Source organism: Lacerta agilis, chromosome 2 (assembly GCF_009819535.1).
Source record: "Lacerta agilis isolate rLacAgi1 chromosome 2, rLacAgi1.pri, whole genome shotgun sequence".
Taxonomy (NCBI): domain Eukaryota; kingdom Metazoa; phylum Chordata; class Lepidosauria; order Squamata; family Lacertidae; genus Lacerta; species Lacerta agilis.
This window is the reverse complement of record NC_046313.1, coordinates 89,300,224-89,310,151: the sequence shown is the minus strand read 5'-3', so window position 1 is coordinate 89,310,151 and position 9,928 is coordinate 89,300,224. Positions and strand designations below refer to the sequence as shown.

General features: G+C 45.9%; 1 protein-coding gene across 1 annotated transcript in view; it reads left to right on the top strand.

The window, feature by feature from the left end:
• Positions 1-6,495: 6,495 nt before the first annotated feature.
• Positions 6,496-9,928, top strand: part of CNTN4 (contactin 4) — a 514,690-nt gene continuing 511,257 nt past the window's right edge. Inside the window, exon 1 of the mRNA XM_033141190.1 lies at positions 6,496-6,578. The gene's annotated coding sequence lies outside the window, so the exon portion shown is untranslated. The remainder of the gene's footprint in view (positions 6,579-9,928) is intronic.

The following is a 9,928-nucleotide window of genomic DNA, read 5'->3' as shown; positions in this document are numbered from 1 at the left end:
GTGAGCCGCATTAAATACAAACTCAACCTGCACTAATGTTAATTGTCATTCGGTTTATATCAATGCGAAGCTTATTAAACCATAAAGTGAGGCATCTAGCACCAAGTGCAGCACTGGAGACAATTAAGTGTAATAAGTGTTTCTCTTAATCCCTCCAAACCCTGGAGATGCACAAGTTACAGATGAACATCCTGTTTGCATTAAAGGCACTACTTGCATGGCAGCTGAGCACACACACTGTGTCGAGAGATCCCAACTCAGATATAAAGCCAATTCTTCCCTGAAGCCTGAAATCCAAATTCCCTTCCTTTTGTGTGTGTGTGTTGGTGGCTTACTTCATAGTCACCCCCCCCTTCCTTACTCACAAGTTTAATTTCCGAGGCAGCTGTTCTTCTACAGCTACTACTATTAATTATCTGGATTACTGCTGAATTTATCAGATTGAGATGCCTGACTTCCTGGGTATGTAAAAATTAGGGCCTGTGGGAAAATAAAGCATAAATAACTGATAGCTTGTGGAATGTTGAAGCTTACCTAGCCTTTCCATAGCACTATGAACAGGCATTGTAAACAAAAGAACAACAGAAGACTAAGATCTGACTGGGTCAATATAAACAACAAAGAGCAATGACCAGTGTCTCTTTCCAGATTAGTGGTACTTCTTTGTGGTTCATGTGTGAGCGAGCCACTCCCACAGGGAATTAGTTACAGAAACCGCAGGAGCATTTTCAAAATGTCATTTTCAAACTGTATATTCCATCATGAGTTAGAAGCCCGTGCTTTACATTCAGGGACATCCTGAGACATTTTGTTGCCCGACATGACAAACAAAATTGTACTCCTCCCACATCCCCTGTACAGAAGCTGACTGGATTGGCAGTTGAATTTTATGTTGATGCTGCTGATGGAGCAGCATCCTCTACCACACTAGCTTAAATGGTGCAGGGCAAGCCACAACACACACAAGTGTGTCCTCCAGAACCTTGCTGACGCTATGTGCTCCACTCCCAGCATCATTCACTTCACTGTGCATAATGGTATGGCTGGCACTGCTTTCAGGCCCAAATTTGTTTCAACAGCTGACAACCCAAAGATCATGCATGCCATTTTCAAAACCCCAAGAGAGTAAGAGAAGACACTGCTGATGCAGCTTTCTCTCTGCCCCACCCCACCGGAAATCACTTCACCCACCATCTTTGTCCCACCACCACCACTTGCCTATACCAAGCAGGGAGTTAATTTTGTTCTACAACAGGAAGAAGAGTAAGATGGGTGATAGAGTATATATAGTGGAATAGGAAAGGATGCACAACACCTGTGTATTCTCTTGCTGCCTCAGAGTGTCCACAGGGACTGGTGGGTTCTCTTGGCAACCCCAACCGCAATATACCCCGTTCTCCAAACACTAAAATGTTCAGAGTGTCAACATTCACTATAGATTAGCAAAGCTGAGAGATTGGGTTACTAAGGAAGTTAGACAGTATTGTGCCAATCAAAATAAGTGCATTTGGCAGCTTATTTACCAAGTAGGTACAAAAGTAGTTCACGTTCACAAAAGGGTGTTGTTGTTTTTTTAAAAAATAAAAATTATAAATAAATAAAATTAAAAGTACCATGTCTATTAAATCAATGTAGAGTATAAAGCAATATAAAAAAGTAGTTTACTTTATGGAATATTTCTAAATTAACAAATTAGGGGAGGAAGAGCCACACCCCAATGGTACAACACAACCTTTGCATGTTTAATGCCACACTAGTAGCTTACTTCTGTTAAAAGGCTTTCTGGTAGAAGAGGCCTGTGAAATACTTCTGCCTCTGAAAAGCTTCTCTTGGGTTAGGACTTGTAGACCTTAGCAGCAGGCAACTCTCTTACACTATAGTTAGTAATCCATGGGGAGTGCTGCTAGGCTACTTGTCAGGAAACAACAATTGTGTGAAACTGATAAGAGGTTAACAAGAAGAGCCCTGCTAGTTCAGGCCAGTGGCCTATCTAGGCCTGCACCTTGTTTTCACTGTGGCCAACCTGATGCCTGTGGGAAGCATTCAAGGTCCTGAGCACAACAGCATTCTCCTCTCCTATGGTATTCAGTTGGTAGAGCATGATTCTCTTAATCTCAGGGTTGTGGGTTCGCAGAACCTCCAAGTGTCCCTATTTTCCAGGAATGTCCCTGATTTAGAGAAGCTGTTCCAGTTTCTGATTTGATCCCGGAATGTCCCACTTTCCCTTAGGATGTTCCTATTTTCATTGGAGAAGTGTTGGAGTGTATGGAATTATCTGACGCCTGAGCTGTCTGAAGGCAACCCTTTATAGGGAAGGTTTTTTTTTAATGTTTAATGTTTCATTATGTTTGTTTATATGTTGGAAGCTGCCCAGAGTGGCAGGGGCAACCCAGTAAAGATGTGTGGGGTATAAACAGTAAAATTATCATTATGGAATGGGACAGGCATAGGCAAACCCATCCCTTCAGACGTTTTGGGACTACAACTCCCATCATCCCTGACCATGGGTCCTGTTAGCTAGGAATGATGGGAATTGTAGTCCCAAAACACCTGGAGGGCCGAGTTTGCCTATGCCTGGAATGGGACGTCCCTATTTTCATTGGAGAAATGTTGGAAGGTATGGTTTTGATGGATTATTTGTTTTGTTTGCTTCTGGCTGTTGCCTATTTTATACTATACTTGTTTTCTCCTTCTTCTTTGGTGATCACTCATAGCCAAGTAAGATTATCTTCCATAAACAAGGTTTTAACAGTGAGTCCGTAAGTGACTGTGGAGGCCAATTCTGGATCCACACGTCCTTCCACAGTGGGGACCTAGGTTTCTGGGTGGGAGTTGATCACAGTAAGGGTTTGCCAAGGATGCCTTCTTTTTAGCACATTTCTCCCTTTTGTCCTGAGTTTGAGTGTCTACAAAGCCCATGACACCTTTGGTAAAGACTGTTCTCCAACTGGAGCGCTTGCAGGCCAGTGTTTCCCAGTTGTCAGTGTTTATACTACATTTTTTAAGATTTGCCTTGAGACAGTCTTTAAACCTCTTTTGTTGACCACCAGCATTACACTTTCCATTTTTAAGTTTGGAATAGAGCAGCGGTGGAGGAAGCCACTTCACCGCCCATGCGCCGTGATGCCACGGTGCGTCGGATGCACTATGCATGCCTGGAATTTCCGGGCATGCGTAGTGGATCCGGCCGACACTGCTGCGAGCCGGCAAGCAAGCGGTGGGTTGGGCAGCCCCACGACCCACCGCTCACTTGCCGGCTCACGACAGGAGCAGCAGCGCCGGCCGGATACATCCGGCCGGTGCTGCTGTGAGCCGGTGAGCGAGCGGCGGGTCGGGCAGCCCCGTCCGTAAAGAAGCATGGATGGGGTGCCAGGTGGCGGGGGAGGGGCCGGGGAGTGTCACCCCCTCCCCTGGAACTAGGGGCAGAGCGCCCCCAGCCCCGCCCTTCCTACACCACTGGAATAGAGTAGTTGCTTTGGAAGACGATAATCAGGCACCGCACAACATGACCAGTCCAATGAAGTTGATGTTGAAGAATCATTGCTTTGACACTGGTGATCTTTGCTTCTTCCAGTACTATACTTGTATTGGATTATTAACTATATTGTTGATTTTGTTATGACCCCCCCCCCCATTTACCAAAAGCAGCATGGAATTGGGGGGAATGGGACTAGCTAACTAAATAACTAGCTATATAGAAAGCACTTCTGGTAACAATGAGGATCAGGAATCCACATATCAACACTATGTGTTGTTTACTTGGAAATGAGTCTCAATTCTCTTTAATGAGGGCTTATCATAGGACTGCAAACTCAGAATGGCCACCATTTTATATTATCAGGGGGGGGGAGGACATAGCTCAACTAAAAGCATGGTGTAGTACTTATAGGCTTGGACCCAGGATCAACCCCCCACAACAGTGAAATTCAGTGGATGATCTTGGGCTAGTCACTCACTCACTCTCTCAGCCTCACCTACCTCACAGATTTGTTGTGGGGAGAATATGGGTGGGAAACAACAAAATTTGCTCCACCTTGAGCTACTTGGATAAAAGATGGGATAAAAATGTATTAAATTTATTCATTTATTATATGCATTCATTACCTGCCCTTCATCAAAGGTCCAAGGGCGGGTTATATAACAATAGAACAGTAACATACATTACATAATTAATCACTAAAACAACAGTACAACCAATAAAATCATTAACAGGTGATGAGCAGTAATCAAATGTTCCCAAAATCCTGAGTAAAATTGTGTGCCTTTGCATCTCTTCTAAATAACCCCTCAAATTGGGGCTAAATAAAATAAAGAAAAGTACTTCTTCTGTTGCACACTCGAGTGTCCTATCACATCATTTATAGAGTTTCTGGCGGCCAATATTACCAGGTGTGATTTTCAGGCAAGTAGGAGCCTGCCATTTTCTATCTATCTGGATTTTAACATTTGCCACTGGCAACCATTAATTTTCTTATTGAAACAGTCTTCCCAGGCCTCACTAGGTTCTGTGGTTTTTTGTTTTTTTTTGTAACACAAGGGCCATGTCTCAGAGTCCTGGAATATTTGGGGCCCTCTGAGGTTGTGCAGAATGCCCATTCCTCACCACTGAGTAACTACAGATCACTTTATTGTGAATTACTACTGTTTGAAGCAGTTTCCCAAACCAGTTTCACACCAACTGCAGCCCCATTTTTCTCCAGATGTCACTGGGTTGCAATTGCCATTGTCCCTCACCACTGGCCATGTCTTCTGAGGCTGATAGGAATAATAGAATTGGAAGGGACCCTGGGGGTCATCAAGTCCAACTCCCTGCAATGCAGGAATATGCAGCTGTCCCTTATGGGGACTGAACCTGCAACCCTGGTGTTATCAGCACCACGCTCTAGCCAACTGAGCTATCCATCAGAGTCCAACATCATTTTGCTGGGGTGGGAAAATGTTGACCCTCCATAAGTTGTTGGACTACAACCTGTATTTTCTGACCCTTGGGTCACATAGGCTGGGGCTTATGTTGGGTGTTCAGCAACATATACAGAGGACCATAGGTTCCCTGACCCTGGCCTATTAAAGATATATGTTTAGCCTAATATGCATAAAATGGTAGTGTTTGGATACATTGATGTAAAAAAGACTTATGAAAGGGTTTGCATTTGCAAATAGAAGTTTGCATTAGGAGGTTAAACTCTAGGTATATGCCACAAGGAGGGTGTTTAAGGCTGACTGATGACTCATCCTGGAAACACAAGTTGAGAGCTCTCTCAACAGGACACAAAACCTGAGAACTCAGCATCTTTGTCAGTCCTTGGAGCCAGCAGCAGTAGAAACGAAGCTGGGCTATCCTGAAGAAGCAAGATGCTTGCACAGGATCTCTCTCTCTCGGATCAGAGAGTGTAAATCTAGTGACCATTATTAAGGACTAAAAAGAAGGTGGCACTGCATGAAGAGCAACGTGCTATTTTGTACTTCTATTTTGCAACTTTTATTTGCAACTATTTTAAGACTGTTCTGCAGTCTTAAGCTTCCAAACCCATTCTCGGGGTGGAGAGCTAATTCATTTCCGCTCTGCACAAGGTCCGGATCAGGGATTCCGTTTGCAACAACTCTGAACATGGCCTAGATAAAGTGGGTCCCAAACTTCCCAAGTCAGCAGCAGCGGTGGTGTTGACTGCTGGTGCTCCTCAGCACGAGCCCATCCGGAGATGGCGCTTGCGGGTTGATGCATCCAAGCTCGCCAGCTCGCCCGCGTGCATATGTATGCAATCCATTCCCGCTCCATGAAAATCAATGATAGCCTACTCTTGCTGAGCGGCGGCGGCGGCGGCGGCGGCTTCCCTTCCCTTCCAAAGGTCTAGCTAGTGATATCTATGGGTTGCTTTTGCAGCCGGGATGCGCACGTGCCCGCACACATTATTATTTTTTTGCCTCCTTTAGCCACGCCCCTCAGAATCCCTCCTAGCTAAAAAGAACCTGTGCGGCTCTTTCTCCCTTCGCCCAATCTCTACTGCAGGGCAAGAGAAGCGGGGAAAGAAGAACGGAACCGGGTGAAGAAAAGGGGAGAGGAGAAAAAGAAGAAGGTGGTGGGGGAGGCGGAGCTAACACTGAAGCGGCTCGGATAGTTGGCAGGCACCGTGTTCTTCCTCGCCGTTCTTTTAATCTGCCTCTCCTTCACCCTCGCCGCCCCACCGGCAGCCGAGGCGTAGATTTGGGGAGGAGGAGGAGGAGGAGGGTGGGGTTGGCTCTTGCCGACCGCCAACCCCAGCAGCACAGCCGCCGCCGCCGCCGCCGCCACAGCGCTCCCAAATTCGGCTCCGTCCGGCATTCCGGCTCCTCAGCAGCCCTCGAGGCTTCGCGCCCCACAGCGGGAAAGCAGGACTCTCCGGGCGAGAGCATATAAATAAAATAATAAAGCGCGGAAGGGAGAGAGAGAGAGAGAGAAGAGCCGCCTCAGCGCGCCGCTACCACCACCAGCAGCAGCAGCAGCACCGGCGGCGGCGGCTTGCCTTGCTTCCTTCGCCAGCCTGGGAGCAGCTCTGCCCGCAGCCGCTCGGAGGAGCCTCTTGGCAGCTTCCCGCGTCAAGGTAAGGCTCAGGTTGGGCTGCGCGTCCCGGAGTGCAGCGCCGTGTTTGTTGTGAGGAGAAGGAGGAGGGGGCGCGCGGGCGGGTGTGGGGGAAAGAGCGGGAAAACGCGCCTTTCTCTTTCGCTCGCTTCACGGTGGTGGGTCGCTGCTGCCTTTGAAGGGAAAGAGCAGGTGCTTCCACCAAAAAAAAAGAGGGGGGTTAGTTTGGGTGTGTGGAGAAAGAGAAGCAATTCAAGGCAGCGTCTGCACCACCATCAATCCCACCCAGGCTGTCCTTTCCCCTCTTGTGCCCAGCCTCTGCCTCCAGCTCTTTTCCTCTCAGCTCGGGCATGAATTCAATCTTATTCTCCTGGGAGGTGGGTTGGCTCCGGGCTTTTCTTGGCATGCACAATTTTGGCCCTCGGATTTGGGCGACCCTCCCCACCCCCCCCACCCCCCGTCAACAAGTTTTATTGGCGGCGCGAGGACCCGGGCGCTTCTAGTTCTCCTTCGAGCTGAGTGGAGGCTGCTGTTTTGCCAAACTGTCCGCTGGGTTTTGCAGTTTCGCTTGCAGCACTTCGGCTGCGTGGTCGGTTTGCTTTGAAGCCCTGTCGTGCAAAGCGTAGCAGCCCGCGATTTGCCTCCGCTTAAAAACAAAAACAAAAAAAACTTCCCGCGCGCTTACTTCAGAGTACAGTAGTTGCCTTGCACGTTTGCCCGCGCGCTGCTCTGGGGTAAGACAGCAGCGGATGCTGCAAGACCTGGGCTCTGTGAACCTGGCTGTAAAATTAGCTCCGTTGAACTCGGTGGTAGAGCTTTGCATGCAGAAGGTCCTAGGTTCAATCCTGGCATCTCCAGGTAGGGCAGGGAGGGAGGGAGAGAGATCTCTGCCTGAAACCTTGGGAGAGCAGCTGCCAGTCCGTGTTTTCACTACTGAGGTAGAAGGACCGATGTAAGGCAGCTCCCTATGCTCTGATTCTGAGCAAATGTGCAGGACGGGACTATGGCAGAAGATTGCCACCCAAACGGAGTTTGCATAATGAGCGAGAGTGCTCTGGTAGGGAAGGGCTGTTGCCAAATAGATTTTCCTAATGAAATGGAGTGGGGAGGGGAGAAAGGTGGTATGCAAAATTGCGACTCCCCCCCCCCCCATGAAAGAAGTAGTGATGGTGCGACAGGATACAACAAACTGATGGGCATCAGACTTGATCCTTCTTCCTATGTGAGTCTATCTTCTGCACAATTCCCACTCAGGGTTTACCCAGAGGAGTACAGATACGGAGATTAACTTTGCTAGATAGCAGTTATCTTTTCCAGTCACCTTTGCAGAGAGACGGCAGACAGAAAGAAAGGCGATATGTATCAGCCCCTCGTTCTTGTCTTTAACAAATGGAATGAGCAAAAAGGAGAGAGTCTGGGCAGTGGTGTGGTGGATCCTGGGATAAACAGACATTTGGATGATAAAAAGCCTGGTCAGGTTTTGCCTGAGCTCCTATTAGTACTCCAGGGTTGGTCCAGAGATGTTCAATTATGTCTTTGGAAGCAGAAACAAGCAAACACAAAAGCAACTGATGTCTTGCAGGAATGGGAAGGTGGGTGTACAAGCAGCAAGTTAACAGCTCTTCCACTGCACACCCTGCCCCAGTATTGAATACAAGGAGCTAGCTTCCTTTTATTTACTATGCAAATTAAAAGATTGGGTCTTACTGTATGTAGATTGAAACATGCCTAGGAAAAGGATAAGAAAAGCGATACAGGGGTGTATATGTGTGTGTTTGTGCATGTACACACATGTAGAGTACAACTATTGGGCTAATATTGTGTAAATTCTTGGGATAACTTTTACTGGATGCAAACAAGTGTTCCCTTTTCCAGTTTTCAAATTCTGTCTTCCCAAGGGTGGTTGTTAGCTTTCTGTGTTGCAAGCAACATAATGCAGCATGTTGTGTCACTTACCCAGACAGAAATGACTTGCTCACTAAACTACAAATGAAATGATGCTGCTTGCATAACAAGTGAGGCTAGTTAGCATTTTACATACTGATTTTCATTTAAGGTAAATGAAAGCAGGATAGCTGTCACTGTGTTTATAGTTATTTGTGCTCTGTAGGGAAGGATATACTAAAATCCTAGAGATCTATCATTCAAAAATCGTAAAAATATATTTTATTTATGTTTAATCTTCCCTCCCCCCACCCCAATAAGCTACTTTTTGAAATGTGTTTAAAAGGATCTGTATAAATCCAGACATCATTTTTGGTTTGTGTGTTTTTTAATGTTATAGATTTTGTGTTAAAACTTCTGCACTACCTTAATGAAATTGTTACTTTTAGAATAATAAATAATGCTGTTGTAAGTGCTAGGTAAGTGCTAGGTTGAGTGTGAACCAAAAACTACAAACATTCATTGCTTGGGACCCCAACACACTAAATTAGAAATAATTACAGCTTCTTCCCTAGGGACCAACCTTTGAGCAGGGGTGAAGGTGGACATACATTTTTAAGTGGGTTGGAATGGAAGTAGTTTCGAAACAGCTCTGCTGCATTTTGAGGCATTTGTTTCCATCACACTCTTTACAGGCTGAACTGCGCAGTTTAGAATATCTGCCTGTGCTTGTGTTAATTTATGGGCAATCGTTGTTTGAAGTTGTGTATTTCCATAGTATCTCTCTTGCCTTGTGGATGCAAGTTACAAAACCATATCTGTTTGACAGTAGTTGAATGCCACCATCTGGATTCATTCCTAATATTAGGGGATCACGTGATCAACACTACTGCATATTTTTCTTTAAAAAAAACAACAACCCAGCAGCTGCTATGGTTTATCTGAGGGTACTTCTATAACTGAAATAGGCTGTAAGCCACAGCTGGTAAGGAAAGAATAAGTTGACACACACCCAGTCAACAAGGTTTGACATGAGTGTTATAACGCCAAATTATGACTGCTGTAGACAAACAGTTCATTGCAAGCAAGTTCCATTGAAATCAGTGGTACTTTGCCACACATGTAGTGTCTAAAATTGGAATGCAATGGTAGTTATTGCCACTTGTGGAAATAAGCAAGACTGTTTCTGTGCCTCCTCAAACCACAAGTGCTGTTTCCCTTGCCAGTGGTTGGAATTGGGTTGTGTGCAAACTGAAAATGTGAAATTGCAAGGCAATGTGTTTTAAGCTGTTAAAACACTTTAGATGATAAAATAGTTGTCAGTTGCATGGTACACAGGCCAAGTACAGTGTGCTGTCAATTGTGTGCTGTCAGATTTCTGCATGATGCAGAATTCTGGTATGAATAGCTGTACTGGTCATTGATCTGGTTTCTGACTATAACCACATTCAGATGCTTTTCTGTAGGTGTTAACATAGATTAGAAAAC